At 36.6% G+C, this 22,679-nt stretch overlaps 1 protein-coding gene across 2 annotated transcripts in view; it reads left to right on the top strand.

Annotated features, from left to right (window-relative positions):
* The window catches only part of Aff2 (ALF transcription elongation factor 2), a 494,279-nt gene that overhangs the window by 57,355 nt on the left and 414,245 nt on the right, over positions 1-22,679 (top strand). The gene's annotated exons all lie outside the window — the stretch shown is intronic.

Here is a 22,679-nt window from a genome sequence, read left to right as displayed (position 1 = left end):
AGCAAACTACCTATAGACACACGTGTATGCAGATATACATACCAATACAGTCCATAAAATACACAGTCACAAAATTATCTCTCTTTGGTAAGTATTGGACACTATGGGTATTCCCACAAGAAGGACAATAACATTAGTCTAGCTCTATAACAGCCTAGAAGACAGTGGAAGAATGTCTTTCTGCATATCATTTGATGGAATTATACCATAGTTCTTAGGACAGTAAACTTCCAAAGATCAATGCTTAAGAACTCACAAGGCAAAGAAATGATGAGAAAGGACAGAAAATAATAATGATAAAAATATGGATTAGGGGACATCGGGGAAGGATTTTGGTGGGGGATTGACCAGGAAGGGTGCAGTGAGTGGGATGAAAAAGAATAATAAATAAATAAATGAACAAACAAACAAATAACATGGATTAGTAGTCAAATTGAGTGAATGGTTTTGGCTCTCTGAGTCTTCTCTCCATCCTTCATTGTGATGGTTTGTATATGCTCTGCCCAGGTAGTGACACTATTAGAAGGTGTGGCCCTGTTGGAGTAGGTGTGGCCTTGTTGGAGTAGGTGTGTAACTGTGGGTGTGGGCTATAAAACCTCATCTTAGCTGCCTGGAAGCCAGTATTCTGCTAGAAGCCCTCAGATGGAGATGTAGAACTCTCAGCTCCTCCTGCACCATGCCTGCCTAGACACTGCCATGTTACACCTTGAGGATAGTGGACTGAACCTCTGAACCTGTAAGCCAGCCTCAATTAAATGTTGTCCTTATAAGAGTAGCCTTGGTCATGGTGTCTGTTCACAGCAGTAAAAACCTAACTAAGACACTCACCAAACATAATGCATGTTTATTATAGCTGACAAACATTAAACAGAATCTTTAAACAGTTTTGCAATGACTGTTTCATTAGCTTATCTAACAAATATTTTAAGACATATATCATGTTCCAGCTATTAGATTAGTTGCTGACAATATAGCAGAAAATGAGTTAGTCACAGCCCATATCACTCCAAATCTTGATGTCTTCTTCTTTTTTTTTTTTTTTTTTTTTTTTGGTTTTTCAAGACAGGGTTTCTCTGTATAGCCCTGGCTGTCCTGGAACTCACTTTGTAGACCAGGCTGGCCTCGAACTCAGAAATCCGCCTGCCTCTGCCTCCCAAGTGCTGGGATTAAAGGCGTGCGCCACCACCGCCCGGCTATGTCTTCTTCATAAGGGGTTTTGTTATTATAAGTGGAGGCCAACATGAGAGAGCCATGGTATATTTGGGAGAAGGAATGAGATGTTGAAATCACATTTTTCTATGCCTGTAGGGAAAGTAGACTGGAGGTTGGTAGAGGATTAGGATGAAATCACACTATATGCTTTATTGCTCCTGAAAATGGTCTAAATCTATCACTATGTATTTGGTATTACTAATTAAAATTATTAATATTTGGAATATTTTGTGTATTGGAAGGAGACCCATGTCAGTTATTCTGTCACAGGTGTAGTGGGAGACATGAAGACACTTTGGTTTAGTGTGTATGTGCTATGTTCTACCAGACATACTTCACTTTTTAAGATCAGGTAGCCTGCAGTATTAGCCTCTCCTACTCTAACCTTACTAAGTGCTTTGATAATGCTTTTGAGGCTTCAGAGGCTTTTCTTCTTCACCCTCTTCCTAGTGCTGCTTCTCTTCTATTATCTCTCAACACAAGGTCTTGCTACATTGTTGGAGTTTGTCCTAAGTTCATAATGTCCTTGCATCTCCCTCCTGAGTGCTGGGATCTCAAGCGTGCACAACTCCATGCACAATGGCATCAGGGGTTGGGATAGAATAGATGATTAACAAATACATGTTAAATGACTGGACTATGCCTTTGTGCTTCAGCTCTCAATCTAGTTTACCCAAAGCATCCCATAAGTCAACACATACTGACCAGTGGTTGTTCACTCTTCAATAGAAGGATCTCTGGCCTGTAATGATGCCTGATCTCTCTCTGCTATCATTTGCTTGTGATCTTGGCCAGTCACTTATGTCCTCTGGACCCGTCACTCCCATGCTATAAAGTAGTGAGTTTGACTCCATGGCCCACGATTTCTTCACATTTCTGAGTCTGTGATCCTTTGACTCCTACACTCTTGGCCCCTGTCACCTACACTTTATGTAAGTTTCTCAGTAGTCTACAGTTTTGGGGATGGAGCTCAAAATGACTGAAAACAGAGCACTTAGTCAATTGCAGTGGTGGAGCTGCACTTGGTGCAAAAGATATGCAAAGGCAGTGAGAAGATTATGGTCTCTGTTGGAATCTGTGCTTAATTCATTGTCCCTTTCTCTGTTTTTCCTCATTTACCATCGAAGCACTTGATCATCACTGTGTGTGATAAAGAGGAAAAGTAAACTGTACACTTATCTATATTTAAAAGATACATCTGCATTTTGAGCTTAAAATGTTTCTAAGGTCAGTTCAAATACAGACATTTTTCTCAAATTTTTGCTATATATCATGTTATCCTCTGTTTGAGCACTAGACTTTGGTTTGTCAAGATTTGGGCTGTCTTATAATAGTTACTGATTAAGCCCAAAGCCCTAGGGCAAACAGCAGTAAGAGAGGAAAGCCAAAAGCCAATTACCATAAGGTTTCCCAGTCCATTTTATTTATCCTGTGAGCTATCCAAATCACCATGAGAAATATTTCTGCATATGTTAGAGTCTGAATTTTCTGTCCTAGAATATTCATTCAGTTTTTATTCATCAAGTTATGCACATAAGAGCAGTCCTGTAAATTATGGGTGCTTTCTATTAGGTTTTATTTAAGTGAGTACCTTGCAGAAGGAACCCGTTTTCTGTTCATGAATAAAGCACATGAGGTGAATTTTCCTACAACTCATTTCAAATGGAGAGTTATCAGGGTGTAATTTCGGTGTAGTTGTGGTGGTTCATGACCATAGCAAGTGTAGGTGTGTGGGTAGGAACTGACACAGTTGCCTATTTGTAAATGACTGGAAGCCAGAGGCAGAGGGAGATCCAGCCATAAGGTTCCAGCTCAGTTTCACATCTCTAGCCTCAGGCATTGGATACTGCTAATTTTTCAAAGGGCAAACATTTGTTTTACAGAAGAAATTCTGATTTGATTAAGATATTGCTTCCAGACCTAATATTCCTTTAGCAAATCATGCCTACATCATGAATGAAAATAAACTGCATGTTATCTAAGCATTAAAAAGCCACATGATTTGGAACTATTCTACAGAAGTAACATTTAGTGTAATTATAGTACATTTAGATTAATTATAGCCCTGGTTCCAGGCGCCACCATACTTGAGGTTGTATCAGCATTTTCCTTATTAACCCTGTGTGGACAAGGTGATTTTCTGGTGGTCCATTTTTGTTCCCCCAGAAAAGATTTGAGTTTCATATAGGTTTAATTCAGAATCCAATTAGCCTTTTTTCACATAAGGCAACCTCTAAAAGACTGCATTTCAGAGGGAATATCTTCTTGAATATTTCTGTTTATTTGTAGAATCTCAAAAATAGACAGATTAATTTAGACAAATGGAAATGATCATGATGCTAAGTCAGGAAGTTGACTTGCTAGAAATAGCTTGGGCTTACCTTGAAGTGTCTTTACAGCATTGATAATAAAGTTAAAAGTGGCTAACACTAAACTCCCATGTCCAGAACTTTACCTATCCAGCTTGAGCTTGCTTCTGTTTACAGTGGGTATCTATGTACTCATCTTAACTTAAGAGTGTCATGGGACCTAAACAGTAACAGTTTCATCTTCCACTTTTAAGTGTGGCCTTGGGTATTCATAGCTGGTTCTATCTAAATATCTTTATCCTTAGAGTTTTGAGCTCTTGACAGTGATGATGATTTAATTCATTTATCTGTGATTGTGACAACTGTACACATAACTTTTTAGTGGCATGAGACCTGTGCACCGAGAGGTTAAGTAACTTGACCAAAATGCAGAGCTTATAAAAGACAAGGAGGTATTTAAACTCAGAAGGATCTGACTAGGGACCTGCTTATTGTTTCCAAGCATACCCAGTTGGTGGAGGTATAAAAGGGACCATTTTAACATTTTTAAAAAACATGACAAAACAAAATAATCTCTGTTAAATGAATGAAATACTCCAAGCGAAAGAAGTGGCTTTTTGAAGACCTTATTTCTTTGATTTTTCTGTTCTCCTTTTATTTGGTCCATTTAGGTTATATTTTACTTTTGCTTGGTAGACTTTTGCAGGCAAGTGGCTCTGATGAGGAACAAATGATGTCATAAATTCAGACTGAAATCAATGAGATAGGTGCTCTAACAGTGAGATGACGAATCGAGAGGTGGAGGATGCTAAGTGTTTTCCCTGCTTAGCATGCTGAACCTTTGAAATCAGAAGTCTGTTGTTCTGCAGAGAGGAAGTACTCTCATCTGTCACATACAGACCTATCTATATGGCTGCTCTGTCACTAAGCTTGGTTCCCAGTACCACCTTCTTCTTCACAGCAAGATGACTATTGAGAAGCAACAGAGAACATGTATGCTTTCATGGCAATTTCTAAATGTGTTAGAGACAATTTTAAAACTTTCAAATAAAATGACCTTTCGGTAATGACATTGAAATGTAAAAGTTACAACTTGGAATTCTTGCAAATATTTCTCCCCTCATTCTCAGAGAGACTGGCACCGGCTCATTAGGTTTACTCAACTAAAGAAAACTGATTTGCCTGTACCAAATGCATTAATTTAGTGAAAGGGCGAAAAATAGCAATGAACACCATTCAGCTTTCTGATGACTGAGTATGACTATTTTCTGAAGTGCTGACTTCACTGAGTGAAAACAATAACAACTACCCAGCATCTTATATAGTTGTTGAGAGGCAGGGACAAGCCTCTTGGATGCTCTATGAAAACTCAGAGAGAGTGAAGCAGCAAGAACAGAGCCTACCCGTGTCTGCCCCTGGTCCTCTGCATACATACTATAGCTCTCAGCTTAGTATTTTTATGGAACCACTGAGTGTATGAATGATTGGATTTCTGATTCTTGTGTCTACACTTGGCTTTATTTTCCTTCTGTTAGATTGCCTTCTTCATCCTTTATGTGATGGTTTTTGTTTTATCTTTTTATATTTTATTTTGTCATGTTTGGTTGTTATCTCCTAGAATCCTGTTTTTTTTTTGCTAATGAGAGACAGAAGGGAGTGGATCCAGATAGGCGAGGAGGTATGGAGGAACTGGGAGGAGGGGAAGGATGCTCTCTTTCATTCTCAGCTCTCTCCAATGAGCAAAGGATGAACATTTAAACAGGCACAGAATCTGCAACAGTGCAGTTCTGACCTAAACTGGAGCCTGGGGCAAAACAAACAAACAAACAAACAAACAAACAAACACTCAAAGCCAGCCCTAACAAATTCCTTAATTTTGATTTTTAAAATATTCCATTCAATTACATTTCTCTTGATTGGGTTTGTATGTTTACCTCCATATGTATATGTGTGAGTGTATATGTGTGTTTTGTGTGTATGTGTGAGAGAGACAGAGAAAGAGGGAGTGAGACAGCCCACGGTCTCTCAAAGTTCAGTTCTGCTGCTATCTTTGAAGTTTTTGTTTGTTTTATTGATGTTTCTTTATTTGTTTTCTAATTCCTCCTTGTCCTATCCCTCTTGGTCTTAGAATATATTCCTGACAGAGATTCTGAAGTAATTTGTAGACCTCCTTCCAGCTGAAGTCATGTGACGGTAATTCTTTTTTGGAGCAGCCTCCTTTATCCACAGAGCATCACTCCTTTGGAATAAAGAACATATCTTTCTCTTCTTGTTCTTTGCACATTCAATGGTCTTGAAAGGTTATTTGGAGACTCAAACATAATTTCTGGTTGTTCAAGACAACAGTAAAATGAATGAACAAACTAAATGAGAAAATAAAAATAACTGTGAGATTTTTAAATTCATTCATAGATTAGCATTCCTAAATATAACCTTCAGCCGGTCCATCTTGACCTTCCATTTGGGAACTGGAAATCCTAGAGAGAAGCCCTAATTGGTTCTAGAACATTTTTTCATTACAATCACCAACCAGAGACTGTCCTTTGCTCAAAGTATGTTGTTGAAACCCACTCTACAATTTGCCAAATAGCCATGTAAGGATAAAGCCTGCTCCTAAAAACTCCTTCCCAAGCATTGTTTGCACTTCTTTGCTTATGGAAATCGAGAAGATTTTTCTGCAACCTTCCAAAGTCTTAGAACAGTGATGATGTTGTGCAAAGTGGTAGCAGTCAGTGTGCTCTAAGTAGTTTCCTGCAGGGGCGTGGTCCTTTCCCAGTTAAAGCAATACCTCTTTATCTTGTGGGCTGCTCAAGATTCATTTTAATATGTCTATATTCCACTTTCCCTCTGCTAAACCAGAATGTCTATGGTGTAACTTCCTTCTTACCTTGGTTCCAAATAGACATATGAAATACCCTAGAGCCCTTGTAAACCTAGGTTGCATGTACCAGCTTACTGTAGTTAAGCTATTTAAGAAGGTATTTTATATTGCTTTTGAGAGTCATAATCTATTTCTACTTATGATGATGATGATGACAGAGTTGTAAGTTGCACTTAACTAAAATGGAACATTTTAGGATAAAACCTTTAATCTTTTAATTGGAGAAAATTAAATCTAAATAAAACCAATTAAGGCATGATATATAATATCCACAACCACTTCAAATTTAAAAACAAATCAATAGTGTAATGGTTCCTTGCATGTAAAAAATTTATGATTAGTATTCAGGATCTTTGAATTTTAATCTTACCTATAAGACACTGGGGGATGATTATACCAAATTAGGGGGAAAGCTAATGAATATGTTGAGTTGGACACTTCTCACTAGTCTCACTCTCTTTAGCAATTTAATGAAACATAAGTAACAGTGAATGCCACCCTCTCTGATGTCAAATGACTACTCTGGCTGATTTCTTTTTTAACCACATTTGCTAACTTTCAGCTTGCTATAGCAGGTATACACAGGCTGTGCTATCTTAGAACTTGATTTTGATGTAATTGTCGGTAATTGTCTGACCACCTTACATGGTCCCCCTCCATCCCTTGCAAAGTATAGGCAGAAAGCTCAGTGTTAAGCTGCACTGACAGACCAGAGGTGAAGTTGGTAATGATTTTCATGAGGCATATGTTCCTGATGGTTGGGAAGCTATGACAAAATTAATAAGGACACAATCCATCTTCATATTGCAAGAGGTGGTTTGTAGAAAATAAAACAGGATAGCAAGACAGGATTATGGAAGTAGAAGTAAAAACGTTTCCATTAGCGTGGTTGGTCTGAGATAGGTTTATTTTAGCTGAGATCTGAATAATAAATGGTTGGCCAAGTGTGAATCTCAGGGAGAGATTTCAACAAGATAGTGGAATAAAGATCCTTTGAAGAGGGTAACGCTATAGAAGATGAGGTTATGAAAATAGACATAAATTCGTGGGTACTTCAAAGACCTAGATAAGACATTTGAATTCCAATTTACCTGAATGGCTTGCTTTTGGAAGAGATTACAGAGGTGTGAAAACATGACCTGAAAGACATTTTCTAGTCAATTGACTACTATGTGGAGAACAACCTATAGAGAAAGAAAAGTTAGAAGAGGCTGCTGAATGTAGAAGGGGAAAAGAAGTGGAGCTCCTGATAGGTTAAAAGTGTATCAGGTACTAATAGATTCTCTGATCCTGCTGTGTGTGTGTGTGTTGTGTGTACTTGTGCATGTGTGTGTGTGTGTGTGTGTGTGTGTGTTATAGAACTGAAAGGGAGGCTGAATATGGTGCCCTAGGTTTTGCTGTCATTTGTTATATTTTATTTGTTTGTAACTGCAGACTCTCTTGAAATGGCTACTCTAAGACAAAGAACTCATATTTGCTAAGAAAGTTCTATTTTGAATGAGACAACAGTAAAATGATATCAAATCAAGCAATTAGCAACACTCCTGTGCTTCTTGCTTATTCCTCATTCCACATACTCCATTGTAGGATGTATATCATTTGTGGACTCAATTTTAGGTGATGCTTGAATCTGAAATCTACTTATGGTAGACAGAATACTGTGTCATATTCCCCCTATTATTCTAGTGTCTATTATTCTAGTGATATAAAAAGGTAAATAAAATAAAGGCCTTCCTATAGATTAGGAAGAATATAATAAAAACATAACATGCTGTAAATAATTTTCTCTCACTGTGCAAAGATTTGACAAACCTATAGAGACATTTACTCGTCTTGCAGTAGCATAATATTTTCAACTCTCCATGATTATTGAATCCAGTCCTAGATAAATGCACACTCGTCTTGTGTCTGAGATACTTAGGGTGACAAATGTGCCATCATTAGGCTATATTTGGTAACCAATAAAGAAATTATTAACAAAAGGAAGTCCAAACTGTCTATGCAATTAGAGAGGAGCTGTCTCATTCCTGTGATGCAATAGAAGCAATGAAGTGTCTGCAGAAAAAGCTATTTTCTTCTAAAGAATCTAGCTGTTTCTACTTCATTAGAGAAAATAAAGCATCAGCATTATCTGGCACTGCATTCTGGGGACATCTTGACATGGCCCCATATGCCCCTTCTTTCTTTTACTCTTATTATGTAATTTGACACCTTTTCTCTTTGTTGATTATTGTTTTCTGTTGTCTGTTCCTTTCCTTTTGTCCTTCTGATGGACTAGAAGGGAGCTCCCAGTACCTTCTACACTGCCAGAGGCTCAGTGATCTGCAATGCATAGTTAAAAAGCCACCTCTTTACTGAGGCATATAAAGTTTGCAAGGCCAATGGGCCTCTCTTTCCAATGATGGCCGACTAGGCCATCTTTTGATATATATGCAGCTAGAGACCTGAGCTCTGGGGAGTACTGGTTAGTTCATATTGTTGTTCCAACCCCAGGACTGAATATCTCTGTGTTAGGAGGAATATTCTATAATTTATCTTTTTATAAAATATGTATTTATGATACAAAATCTGCCTCTTCTATATTCTGTCTTCTTAGGTTATAAAAAACAACTTTCAAACACGTTACTCAGTATTTCCTCTTAGGCATTCATTAGTAGCAAAAATTTACAAATATTTTATAGTAGATGATTTCATTTTTATTCCTAAGAAATAGAGCTAGAAAAATTTAAGGTCATTAGCCTATTATGACTTAAATGCATAGTCATAGAAATATGCTACTTTTTACCATATGAGTTGCCTGATATCTTTAGCTTTTCCCATTTTAAGTTAATAGTGATAAAACTAAATCTCATAGTGATAAGCCCTTTTCATCTTAAGGTGTTAAAAGCAACTTTAGGGGTTGGGAAAATAATGTAGTTCTGTATATGTTTATTCAAGATGTTATGGCTTTAAGAATGACACTTAATTGCATTTATTTTTATTTCATCACGTTTGTATCCAGTCAACAGAAACATTGGGACCACTGGTCAGTAAGGAAGTTCAAAGAAAGAAAAGTCCAAACTTTTGTCAATGCAGTTAAAATCCCATTGAAAATACTATGGTAACAAAGAATCACCATAGCTTTCAAATCTTCATTTTCTTTAATTTATGGTCTGAGGAGGCTGCCCGGTGATTAAGTACACTTGTTGCTTTTATGACCCAGGTTGAGTTCTCAACTCCTGCATGGTGGCTTATAACTATCTATCTGTAAATGCAATTTCACATGATCCAGTGCCACGTCTTGCTCCTAAATGCACCCATAAACTACACAGACATACATGCAGGCAAAACACCTAGACACATAAAATAAAAACAAATAAACCTCTAAAAATTTAAATTTAAATATGAACTTCACCCATCTACTCTTATTTTCAACAATAATTCATTGCACAACAGTTATGCATCTCATTCAAACTGTAAGATGATTAGAGGTAAAAACATTTATATATAAATGCTATATATATGCTATACTGGAATTATATGTAAGCCTACATGTGTACTATTCAAAATGAGAAACAATTTGTCAAATGCATGTGCATATTTTTTGAGTAATTTTCTTTAACAGAGTTTAAGACACTGTGGCAAATAGTTTATATGCATTATTTCATGTAATGCTTGTTTTCAGTAGATTACTATTTCATGTATGAAAATCAACCATCAGAAGCACCACCCACTATTTTGCCTAAGTGTACTTTCTGCTAAATGGTATAATCAGAGCTCAAATCCAAGTATGGCTACCTTCGAAACAACTATCCACTGGAAATGTCCTTAGTTTAACCATATGTCAATTTCTTCCAAGAATTATAGGTTTTGAATAACATAGTTTAAAAATAATAAAAGCATGAACTGGTTGCTACATATCAAAAGTGGTAGGTTAAGAATACCAAATATCGCCGGGCGATGGTGGCTCATGCCTTTAATCCCAGCACTTGGGAGGCAGAGGCAAGTGGATTTCTGAGTTCGAGGACAGCCTGGTCTACAGAGTGAGTTCCAGGACAGCCAGGGCTATACAGAGAAACCATGTCTTGAAAAACCAAACCAACCAAACAAACAAACAAGCAAAAAACACACAAAAAAACCAAAAAACCAAATATTTCTATTTTATGATATGGGCTTGTGATTCTGAATGAGAGTAGCATCACCTCTCAGACATTTGCTTCTACTTGACATTGGTTGTCTCCTTGAGTCTGAGCAAAGAAATGCAGATCTGCAGTGAAGAATTTACTTTATGGCAGATATATTGGTAGTTAGGCAATTAGGTAGTTAACTCTCTTCTCAACTTCGAATGAGTTTACACACCACATGAGCTGCAATGCCCCAGTCTTTAGTTAATTTATGGAGAAAAGCTAGTCACCCCCAAATGCTGAAACACTCAGTTGTTAAAATATCCAACAGTGTTATGATTTTAGAAAATATGCTCAAGTTTCAAGTTAATTGTGCCTTAAGTAAAATACTGCATTGTAGGGTTTTATGGTTTTTGTTTGTTTGTTTGTTTGTTTGTTTGTTTGTTTTATGTACAGGGAAACTCTCAGAAAATCACTACTATATGTCTGATATTCTCCAGGCTATATTAGACTCCCTAATAGGCACCAATGGTATTTTTTTTCACAGCATTTCTTACTCTTTGGAGTTCATTAATTATTTGTGTCATTATGTGTGTTATACATGTCTCCCATGATAGACTACAGACTCCAGGTAGACAAAGCCTGTAGTTTTATTGCTCAGTTTTTCACCTTGCCTGGAGTGTTGAACCATGTAGCTGGAAAACAGTAGGCACTCAATCAATATTTACTAATACAGGAATAAATGAAAAAAATATAGAAGTAGGTTCATGAGCTATCTAGTGGTTTTAGTCTTGATTTATACCACATACACCTTTGTTCCTAATTCTGTAGTGCCAGCCTAATTCTACCCTTTTCAGGACCTAACAGCTCTGGGAGTTTATGTGATAGAAAGCAAGTCTGTTTGCTTGGTGATTACAAGAAGACAGATACAATATTTACTAGCTTTCACAACTCCTGAACAAATGTGATCCCTGGAGAGAGAGACACACACAGTAATAAAGCAGGGAAGCACAGCCATTATCTGGAAGCAAAGTCACACAGGAATTTAGGCTGTGACTTGTGTTCCGGTGGTAAAGAGCTCTGGAGTCGTCTAGGATAATTTATGATGACACTGATGAGCAAAGTTTATTTAAATACTGTAAATGTTGGAGTATTCCAATGTTAAAAAAATCAGCCCCTGGGTGAGTAAATGCCTTGTTGACCCCTTTTAACTCTCTGATATACTATTGTTTCAAATATTTACACTAAAATACTAGAGTCTTAAGTCTTAAAGTGTCAGAAGAGAGATGGACTACCATGGATACTTCACACACTATGCAGATAGGATTTTTTTTTTCAATGACATTTCCACTCATCTTTTTACAGTCTATTGTTCTTTGATCGGTTAAATGATGCTCTTAATGGAGAATTGTAATAGCAAAAATTACAAATGTTTTATACAGTACTAGTAAAACATTTAGGGGAAATTTTTAGCAAAGGAACACATTCCTTCTTGTTTCTATAGAAACAAGTAGCAATCAGGAGGAGAAAGGTGTTCTTCCAAGTCCACATGTTAGTAAGGCTTGCTCAGCAGGCCCTAGCCTGCTAGAGGACCTGAGTACAAGGCCCAAGTGCTGGGGAAACTCCTCTGTCTGCTTCTCTCTAATGTCATTGGCAGTAGGGAAGAGCTGCCTGGAAATCCTTGCCTTTTCTTGTGCAAAGCAGGTTTGCAGTCCAGTCATTCAGCATCACAGAGCCAGAAAAGCTCTGAACTGGAATCTCCTGTCAAAAGAAGAAGAAAAAGGTAAACAGAAAGAAAACTTAGTATCAGATGTCAGCAGGCCTCTAAGTGTACTCCTTGCCATTGAATGCAGCTGTGCTAGGTGTGTCTGCACCCAAGTCACAGATAAACACTTCCAAGCATGCATTTAAGCCTTAATTAAGACTTCATACCAGGATTTTTTCCTTATCATCTGCCTACTTCCATAAAATATTTTCATAATGAAATTAGAATTAAATGTCAGCATTTTCATTTAATTTTCAGAGCTGGAACATTCTCCACAAGTGGATATTGGCTAAGACAATCAAATTCTAAGAGGAATGATTTCCTAAAGCCTAATCAATACTACAACTCTAAAATGATCTCTCCTGTCTTTTAAATGAAGTTGAGGTCATATGTAAGACAGGATGAGGCAGGCCTGTTTTGCTTCAATCTGACAAGTCCCAGAAGCTAGAAAGAATAGCTAGTCATAGAAAAAAGAATTTTCTCTTTGCTTGACATTTACTTTGTAAGTAAACAACCCAGTATATTGACATCTCAATGTATTAATTGCTGGTGGTTTAAAACATGACACAAATTTAGATAGTATTTCTTCCTGCTCACAAATATGTACCCTTGATCAACAAGAAAGTATTTATTGCAGTTTTTGCTTGCAGTTGGCAGAGCAGGATGAGTCATTTTGAAATATGAACTTTCCCAGACATGAAATATGTCACAAGAAAACACAAGACACAAGAGAACTGGATAATAAAATAGAAGGAACACGTATCACACAGTATAAGTTATGAACACTACAGAGTGACATTAATAAGATGCTAACTCAAATGTGTATAAGAGAACTACATTTTGTGACCAGGTGTTAAAAGCTGTTTGATATCCTGGAAACTGACTTGTAGAGGGAGTGGTGTGCAATATGGTAGCTTATAGGGTCCCCTTTAACTAGCTGTGTGAGTTCTAATAAATCACTTCCCCTCTGTGACTTCAGTTTCTTTATCTGTGTTAAAGAATGGTGGTGATGGTGATGGGGGTGATGATAAGAAAGGGAAGAAAGAAGATAATGGATCAGAGAGCTTCTATCAAGCATAGATAAGAAAACTCAAGACATGAGAAGTGTGCAATATGAGGCTTGTTCCTTTTCCTCTTTTCTATAAAGCATCTGTATTAGTACCTTCCTTTTACCAAGCTTTTGGCTCTCACCTCTCTGCTATTAAGTGAGACCTAAAGTTTTGCTAAAGTACAGCTTGGCAGAAAGGAAATAAATTTCCTTAAATAAGTGACACATACATAATCAGTAATATCCTACAATCCCTCAACACAATTTACTCCAAAAATTTATCACCAGGGATACAGAACCCATTGCATCCTTCAATTAACTAAATATTAAGAAACTTGGGTTTTCTATGACAGAATCAAATTTGATCTTATATACACTATTTTCTGAAAAAAGGCTATCTTAATTGCTTTTATTGGTATTTGACTTGATTTTGGATTGAGATAGAGTAAAATTTCTATTAACTAAAATGAACTGCTCTATATTTCTGTTGATCTGTAACATTCAAATTGACATCTTTATCAAACCTACCATGAACCCCCACTAACTGTATACTATAGCCATGTCTACAAAATTACAGACCATCATCAATATTATGGTGATGATGGAATTTCATATCAATAAATAAAATGTTCTTCACTATTTGACTGAGTTATGGGTGAGTTATGGACCCATACGGATGATTTACTGCTTTATTGGATTCACAAATGCATTACTTTGGCACAAACAATTCTAATTTTGTAGCTACTATGCACACAACCTGAAATGTCTTCATATTCAATAAGATCAAAATGAACATCTTTAGAGAAGAAGTGTGGAAACTATTCTATGCATCACTCCTTTTCAATTTATCTGGATGGGCCAATGTGACAGGAGCAGTCAGTGGACAAGTAGCAACTCTTCTTTCTATTGAAGACAGGAATTTCTCCCTTTTCATAGTGTTTGATGCTCTATAACAGTGTGTTAGGGCTGTTAAAATAAAATCGTATGAACGAGTGTGGCTTAGAACAATAAAAAGTTTATGGTCTCTCTGCAGAGTACAAGTCAAAAATTGAAACACTGTCTGTGCTGTCATTAAATGTGCCAGGAAAGATGCTTTCCATATCAGTATCCTAGCATTGGGCAAGATCATGTATCCTTTCCTGTCTTCTTGTGTATTCACATTGTCTTCCCTTTTAGACTGCTCATGTCTGATTTCAATGTCGAGTTCTTCAAGAACACTAATCTGCAGTTATGGATCTATTCAGTTAAAACCTGATGACCTAATGTTAGTCTGAGCACTTCTCTATCATCCTCTTTCCACATAAAGTCACATTACAGGGTCCTGAGGATTAGGCCTTCAACATATCCTTTATTTTTCTTGTTGTTATTAATTGAACTTCTTTAATGCTCTTCTATGTGAATAAAGTACATTGTAATTACTCTCACCTCCAATCCTTGTCAACCCACCTCCCATCATCCGTTTTCCACATTCATGTCCTTTGATTTTGTTTTCTAATATCCTGAATTTATGTCGAGCCATCTTTGTGACCATGGCTTTGGAAGTATCTACTAGAACTTTGTGGGCTTACCAGTGGGCAAATACCTTGTGGATAATAACTTCCCTTCTCTCAGAATCATGAACAGGCAATAGTTCCAGGAAAGGATAAGTACCATGAGCCCTAACCCCATTCACAACTGATTGTTGACAGAGCCAAAGACAAGTTCCTATACATCTAACAAAAAGAGAATGTTACTAGGTAGTCACAGGCCATAGTGAGGAACTTACTACTCGTGTATGATTAAATTAATGTACTGTCAAAATGCCTTCTGAACATCTATGTTTACATACACAGACAAATTGTACCAAAAAAGCCTCTCTTTCCAGTGAAATGTAGTATAAATACAGAGTAGTATAAATACTCACAACAACTCAAGGTGCTAAGAACTAATAATAGTTGAGTGTGGAGCCCTATCATTTTATCAGGGAACTCAATGTCATATAGTTGCAAACTGTATCTCTGATGTGACTCTGATTACTTTGAATAATTATCACTCATGTTTAAGTTAATTTAAAATGGAGAAAGTATACAAATAGCTATTTCTACAAAGAATACACACAAGCATACACACACAAATATACAAAATGACATTTACCATTTTATGAGGAATATGAAAATAAGAACCATAGTGGCATATTACTTCATATTCATAAGGGTGACTCTGTCCATAATATACACATTTAAAAGTGAGGAAGTAGAGAATTTGACATACTTGGCTTGTTGGAAGGTGAAAATCCCCATGCACAGTGCAGCCACTGCAGAAAACAAGTTGGTGTTTCATCAAGTATTTAAACATGGAATTACCATATGAACCAATATTTCTTTTTTTTAAATCTCTGAATGCCATCCTTTTTTAATTGGATATTTTCTTCATTTACATTTCAAATGCTATCCCCAAAGCTCCCTATACCCTCCCCCTGCCCTGCTCCCCAATCCACCCACTCCTGCTTCCTGGCCCTGGCATTCCCCTGTACTGGGGCATATGATCTTCGCAAGACCAAGAGCCTCTCCTCCCAGTGATGGCCGACTAGGCCATCTTCTGATACATATGCAACTAGAGACAGGAGCTCTGGGGGGGTACTGGTTAGTTCATATTGTTGTTCCTCCTATAGGGTTGCAGACTCCTTTAGCTCCTTGTGTACTTTCTCTAGATGACCCAATAATGTCTACTGGTCAGCATATATCAAAGATACAGGTCTACATAAAAACTAGTACCAACCTATTCATTATAACATTATTTGTAGTAACTAAAAATGAGAGTAACTTCAAAACGTGTGTCACCTATAGGTAAACAAATATGACCTGTCTATCCATTAGAGTTTATTGAATCACAAAAAGGAAGAGAATACCAATTAAACCTGCAGTATATACAAACCTTGAAAATACTATAGTAAGTAAAAAAGACACAAAATGTTACATATTGTATGTCCCTATTTATGTTAAATAGGCAGAATGGAAACTCTATAGAGTGTTTTTAAGAGTCTGGAGACATAAGGAATAGAAAATGGAGTAATTGCTAATAGATACAGCATTTCTTTCATCACTTGCATGTCTATGAATATATAAGGACTAGGAAATTATATACTTTGAAATGATGAACAGTATTGTATATGTATTATAGCTCTATAATGCTGTCAGATACACACCACTTTTCACTTGCTATCTTTATCACTCACAAATGATTCACTGATTCATTAACTAGATCATTGTTTACAACCAAGACCAACAATTTTCTCCCCATGGAGGAGTGTTTTATCACTGGCATTTAGGATTGCTGCAGCATGGTTATATTAAATAGCAGACAGACTTTAACAAATCGTTAGGGAAATTATGATGGAACACATTAATCACTCTATTTTGTATGAATCACCTAGTTTCCTGAAAGAATAAAAACATACATAGAAATGCTTCAATATTGGGCCAGTCATCAGGGACAATCAACACCCCAGGTTATCCTGGCTTTGGTGGTGGAAGCTTTATTCCTTCCTACTTCCTGGAGCCTGAAGGATCCTGCTCTCTAGTACTGTCAGTAAAGTAGACCACATGAAAACAGTGCTCTGAACTAAGGTCACACTTGGAGGAAATGCTCCATGTAGTGATGAGAACTTGAAATTGTAGGAAGTCAAACACTGCTTGTTTTTGAAACGCAGTACTCAGTACTGCTCTTTAAAATGACATTAGAAACAAAATTTCTATCTGCACTGTATGCATGCAAAGAACATTAACAGTAGAACATTTGCAGCCAACATCATCTTTATTTTCAATTATGTATTTTTTTTATTAAAAATGGGAACAAGGTTAACTTTGCAGTAAAAAGCCCTTCAAGTTAACAGCAAACATTTAAGGCTAATATCTCTCATTTTCACAATGTGGGGCAACATTAATGCTTTTTTATTTTCCAGATTTGGAACCAAGTTTTGCTTTAATAATACATATATTTAAAATTTTATTCTCTGTAAAGTAAAGCTAAAGTATGGTACTTGTGGAGTATTTTGTGTACTCCAAAAATAATAATATTGATTTAATAAAGAAATGACTGTTAAGTGCCATGCTCTCATTTGACAGTGAACTAAAAAGTAACACTCCAAAAGCTCGGGGAGAGAAACTTAGTATACCCGAGATATAAGATACAATTTGCAAAACACATGAAACTGAAGAAGAAGGAAGACCAAAGTGTGGACACTTTGCCCCTTCTTAGAATTGGAAACAATCACCCATGGAAGGAGTTACAGAGACAAAGTTTGGAGCTGAGACAAAAGGATGGACCATCTAGAGACTGCCATATCCAGGGATCCATCCCATAATCAGCTTCCAAACTCTGACACCATTGCATACACTAGCAAGCGTTTGCTAAAAGGACCCTGATATAGCTGTCTCTAGTGAGACTATGCCGGGGCCTAGCAAACACATAAGTGGATGCTCACAGTCAGCTATTGGATGGAGCACAAGGCCCCCAATGGAGGATCTAGAGAAAGTATCCAAGGAGCTAAAGGGATCTGCAACCCTATAGGCGCAACAACATTATGAACTAACCAGTACCCCGCAGCTCTTGACTCTAGCTGCATATGTATCAAAAGATGGCCTAGTCGGCCATCACTGGAAAGAGAGGCCCACTGGACATGCAAACTTTATATGCCCCAGTACAGGGGAACGCCAGGGCCAAAAAGTGGGAATGGGTGGGTTGGGGAGTGTGGGGGAGGGTATGGGGGACTTTTGGGATAGCATTGGAAATGTAATTGAGAAAAATACGTAATAAAATATTTAAAAAAAAGCTCAGAGAGATACTTTTTATTATGAATATCTCAGTACATTTTGATGAGGAGGAAATAGGATAAACCAGCAGCATTCTTTTGAGCAAATAAATACCAAACTTACCTGAGAGATAATAGAGATTGGCCAATCTATAGTTACTGTACCAGCATCATAATTTTGATTACTTAAATCATCCAAAAAGAGTTTGAAATGTTCTTTTAGGACTTAATAACAAGAGAGCCAGTTGTGATGGTACATGCTTTTAATTCCAGTGCACAGAAGGAAGAAACAATCAGGTGTCTCTTGAGTTCAAGTTCAGGTTGACCAAGTGCCAGGCCAGCCAGGGCTATAACAGTGGGATCCTGTTAAAACAAAAAACAACAAAACCACAAAATGGTTTTATTCTTGGATAGTTCCTGAAAATTGGTACCTATACTAACAATTCATTAAAAAAAAAAAAGTTTGGTCCTCTATAACTCCTTATTTATTCTTGGCTATATAATAAAGCCAGTATTTACTGATGTATATGAAATGATCTGCTATATTCATAGTTTTCAGCCCCTCTGCTCCAGTGACAAATGGGCTAGCACGTTGTGAATGGATTTGACTGAAGAGAATTATGTGAATATCTACAAAATCAAAGTCAATGGATTTCTCATTACAGTTTATGGTCTCTTGTAGGTAGGTATCAGCCTTAACCACTGCTCTAGGTCCAATTGCTTTGATCCTACTCAGTGACCTGGAAATCTCTCTTAAGAAAAGTGCCAGAATCATCTCATATCTCAGAAACTTACTTATTTTTGTTTGGGTCACATTGATGTAGGTAGAAGACTTAACTGAGGATGTTATATCTTGGGACAGGGATGGTAAGCTGAATTTGGAATGCTGGTCTACCTCCATTGTGCTAAAGAAGAAATGACAAGTGGACAATTTAGTGCTAGGTAGTTTTACCCTCAGCATTTATCCATCTACTGTAATGTGGTAATACCCATTTTTGTTCAGGTACTGGATCATGTCCTTCTCAACCTTGGAAATCAAGCCTCTGAAAAAAGCAAAGGAATGCCAATTATAGTTTTCATTTTAGGGATTATGAAATAGAGACTGAGATTGCTGTACAAATAGCCCTATTATCTGCCTCTTTTAGGATAGTATGCATACTCATGTACATAAACACACAATTCTGATAGTGAATATGTATGTATGTGTCACTGATTAATGCAAGCAATGTCGGGCTCATCAAAATACCTTAGTGAACAAGATGCATACTTTTTTTTTTTGGTCCTGAATTATGTTGAATATTTTGCCAATGCCTAGCAGATTCGATAGTTGTTAAATTAAATTAAATTAAACTAAAATCTCACCAAACAAATTTTGCAAGTGGCTTTCTGTCTGTAATTACCTTTCTGACAGTCTGGGTGGTAAATGGCTGATGGAAAGAATAATTAATAATAAAAGTTGTTTATTTGTGGGATGAGCATTTATCATGTTTTTCACTTCTTTCTATCAACTTTTAATTCACAAAAAGCTCACAAGTTAACTATGAAGAAATTGCATTACTAAATATTGAATAATAATTACAATATGTAATATGTTTCCTTCTAATTAGCAAATAAAGTGTTCACTATGTTTTAGATAATTGGTACATATCATTTGATTATTACTTCATTATCATTTGTGGCAGGTGATTACATTTCTGCAGGGTATAATTTTTATCACATTGTTTTGAAATTTGATTGCAAAATTATGCAAAAAAATCAGTGTATTCAAATTACTTTGAATTTTCTCAGATCCTTTATTTCTGAAAAATATACCATTTTTCTTCTTTCTGTAAGCATATAATAAGTAATGATTCAGAATTGTAGAAATCCAAGATGAACATGGTTTTCTTTAAATGTCCAACTTAAAGACATTTCAAATTTGAACTTTAGAACTTACACTTGTGTCTCCTTGCAAAAGCTACATCTAGTAAATGCAAAGTATAAATAGAAACAAGAGTTTATCTACCCAAATTGAACAAAAGAAACAGGTTATTTTATTATGTAATTATTACCTAATACTAGAATGCTGCAAGTAATCAATGGAAATCTATGTTTCTCTGACTTCGGAGGGAGCTCAGTAGTATATAGCCTTTAGCTCTCTTTCCGGTCTGTGGAACTGAACTGATGATTTTTCTTTATTACTCTGCTATGAGATCAAAACTGTGGGTTTCAACATGACAGAAAATCAGTAACAGGGTATATGTTGTTTGATCACAGACAGACCTATTTGCTTCTGCTTTGATAATATTTATAATGACTAAAAAATAATGGCCTGCATGCATTTTGGTTCCCATTGTATTTAGGATCGGAGACTATGACATTTGGGTGCATATTCACAATTTGTCTTAATAACTTGATTATCTGGTTTACAGTGGTTGCCTTGGGGCAAGTGTCTTGGAATGAACAGGTTTATATGTAAGGGAGCCAATTTGATTAAATAAAATCCTCTAAAATTGAATAGTGTGCAACTATACTTACTTAACAAACTTGTGATATTAAATGTAAGCAAATTTCTTGCATCTCCTTATTTCATTTTGGTTCTCATGAGGTTAAATAATACAGCCTAATGCTATCCATGATGGAGTTCAGTACTCAAAGAGAATAAGTTTCCTATTTAGATTTAGTCATGCAATCTGTTTAACAGCAATTCCCTTTATAACGGCATGCTGCCGTTCCCATCATTCCTTAGGGCACACAGGGAGAATGGCATGGACCTCTTGAATAATTAATATGGTTTTTAGAGCAGTAGTCATGGAAACCCAAGCAGTGTCACACATTTGGATTATAAGAATTAGGCACATTTTGAATATTACATTTAACTGAAAGAGGTAGCTATCCCCCAAAGACAAAATCGTTTTCCACAATTCCCTTGGTTTAGTGAAGTGAATATGAATTTATAGGTATGTGAAACTAATCCATGCTTCATGATAAAATTATTTTCATATTTTTGTGTTTGAATTGCTTAATAGAGTCCCTTTGCTCTATATTTGAATTCTCTACTTAATTGAGATGTTTTCACATGTAAGCTTCTATTTTCTTGCTTTATCGAATGTGGTTTTGTCAAAGGTTATTACTTTTTTATTAAAGAGAAAATGTAGAACTTAATTTACAATAAAATCGCACAGACCACTCACTGTCTTGAGTATCTCTAAGGTATCATATGCTTTCTAATATCAATGCAAACCTCTGATCCTATTAAAAAGTAGGGATTGTGTGTGCATTTGGACAATTGTTAGTGGTGAAAAAAGCAGGAGTGTTAATATGATGTTTCTAGAACTGCTCTATTAGACCACTTTTATGGCTCTTTTACTTGTCTAAAAAAAGGTCTCTCTTCAAAATCAATATTGTCATTACCTTGGAGAAGTGTGTGTGTGTGTGTGTGTGTGTGTGTGTAGTCAACCAGGCAATAGCAAAAACCTATCATCCAGTCTTCAGTAATAATGTACGTGTAAAGAATCAGAATAACTGGAAGATATTTATAAAGTGTGAACCCTCTGGTTTCATAAACCATGCTAGGCTGTTATTTGCTCAGGTTTATTCTACAAACCACTGAATGTACCAGGCTTTCAACTCTCTGCCATCCTGGACAGATGAAGGGTGATTAGAAATACCATTAACAAATAAGACAAGAGGAAAAGGAAAAAGAAAGCCAGACCTGTGTTCATTATATCTGCTGTTTGCTGCCTATTTAAAATTCAGTTGCTCACAACAAATTGCCATCTCATGGATACTATCCCATGTTTGGGATGCTTTGTTGTATATTCCCTTTTGCCCAAGATACTGCATTCTCAGCAGTCTGGGAGTCCTGCCTTCTCTTTCTAATTCCGTGGGTGCTTTCTGGTAAGCACACTCAAAGGTGTTATTGTATTTTCCTTCAAAAGCCTTTTCCATCTAAGTACCATGTCCCACGTGCATCAGGTACCACCTACGCTTCTCCTCTGAGGCTATGTGTGTGCTTTCATTAGAATTCCAACTGCATAGTTGGCCAGTGTCCTTCCATCTGTTGATAAGCTGCAGCGTCTTGGCTGTGCTTTTCGGAATTATCCAGCAAAAGGACTGATGCTTCAACAAAAGCCTCAAATTCTTTCTCTGGGTCCTGAGCTGGCACATTATCTTACTCATTTTAGTTGTTCATGTGTTACACTTAATTGAGCTCATAGCCTTTAATCATTTTGTGAACTGACTCAGTCAGAAAATTCCAAATATCTGCAATAGGATGTACTTGTTCATACATTATCTTTCTTGAGCTTTAGGTTTTGCAAAGCTGAAAACTTCGGTTCCTGAAGTTTACCTGTTTATGAGGGATTGCTATCTTATGTCTCTAGTTTATTCCTTAGGATGTCATTGTTAATATTGCTCTCCCCTGTTTCTTTTTGTAGATTCACAGCATCTTCCTTCTCTGTAATCATCTTTTTCTACTGGTTTACTTGTTTGAGGAGTATATTTTAGGGTCATCCCTTACAGTTTTGTGATACATATCCATCTTGAACCAAATGTTCTGTGCTTTCGTGTTTCTCTCTACTGCCTGGAAAT

Source organism: Mus caroli, unplaced genomic scaffold (assembly GCF_978045245.1).
Source record: "Mus caroli unplaced genomic scaffold, Mus_caroli_1 scaffold_5, whole genome shotgun sequence".
NCBI classification, from domain to species: domain Eukaryota; kingdom Metazoa; phylum Chordata; class Mammalia; order Rodentia; family Muridae; genus Mus; species Mus caroli.
The sequence above is the reverse complement of the archived record's forward strand: the minus strand, read 5'-3'. Positions and strand labels throughout refer to the sequence as shown.